General features: G+C 38.6%; 1 pseudogene; it reads right to left on the bottom strand.

Annotated features, from left to right (window-relative positions):
* On the bottom strand, positions 1 to 713 carry LOC103582313 (annotated as a pseudogene).
* Positions 714 to 1,378: the final 665 nt, after the last annotated feature.

Below are 1,378 nucleotides of genomic sequence, written 5' to 3'. Positions count from 1 at the left end.
TCATATTCCTTTTGGGAACATAAATCTCCAACAAAACTGTTTTGGGTGATTCATTAACTTCCTCACTGTGTCTTTGACATCTTTGTTCCTGAGGGTGTAGATCAAAGGGTTGAGCATGGGAATGACCACCGTATAATATACAGAACGTACTTTGACCATAAGCCATGAGTTTTTGGAGTTGGGTACACAATAGAGGAACAGGACGGTTCCTTGGAAAATGGTGATGGCAGTCAGACGGGAGGCACAGGTAGAGAAATCTTTATGGCAACCACCAGCAGAAGGCATTTTCATGACAGTGACAAAGATGAAAATATAAGTAGTGAGGATGATTACCAGGCTGCTGACCTCTTTGAATATGGCGATGACAAAACACAGCAGTTGGCTGATGTAGAGGTCAGAGCATGAGACAGACGATGACTGAGTGCTCACAGACAAAATTATTCATGATGGTAGACCCACAGAAGGATAATGCCAAGAGAAAACAGGGAGAGTCAGGGAGGAGACTATACTCCATGTGTAGGTCCCTGCCACTTATGATGTGCATGACTTTGGGGACATGACAACTGTGTAGAGGAGAGGGTTACAAATGGCCACAAATCTGTCATAGGCCATCACTGCCAACATGAATGTTTCTGCCACTACAAATGTGGAAGCCAAGAAGAATTGCATGATGCATCCCATAAAGGAGATGGTTCTGTCTTCCACAGCCANATCTCAGGTGTCAATGCAGTTCATGTCCTGGGAAATCTGTGTGAAACAAACCACAATTAGCAAAAGAGAAACAGAGATAACACTTTAATTCTTTTTTTTTTTTTTTTTCTAATTCAGTCAGTCACTGGTTTAAACCAAACTCATGAATAACAAATTTGGAGGACATCTGTACATCTGCCAAAGCAGTTACAACCATGCTATATATTACTAGTAAATGAAACTATTCATTGCATATAAAATGTGTAATTAACTAGAGATTAACAATAAAAAGCAAAACAAGGATTATGCAGACTCTTTCTAAATTTTATCATGATACCCACAGTGTTAGTAAATAGAATTCACAGAAACAAGTTTGACACAGTTTGTGTGATTCATGACATTAAAAACTGAATTTTTCAATATTTTTTCCCTGGTAATCTTTCAGGAACTTCACATAAAATCAACATTTTTACTTGACATTCAGAGTCATCATGTTTAACATCACTCTGTATATATATTAAACGTACAGTACAAAGGCACAAAGAACATGGTAGGATCTCAGGGATAGTATGCCCCGCCTCACATTACGAATTCTACTGTACTCTACTCCATGTTTTTACCCAGGTGTGGCCTTTCAGGTATTCTCTGCAACCCTGACATTCTCATTGCTAAAATAAAATTAAGGAAT

This window comes from Galeopterus variegatus, unplaced genomic scaffold (assembly GCF_000696425.1).
Source record: "Galeopterus variegatus unplaced genomic scaffold, G_variegatus-3.0.2 Scaffold15677, whole genome shotgun sequence".
NCBI classification, from domain to species: Eukaryota; Metazoa; Chordata; class Mammalia; order Dermoptera; family Cynocephalidae; genus Galeopterus; species Galeopterus variegatus.
This window is presented reverse-complemented; position numbering and strand designations above follow the sequence as displayed.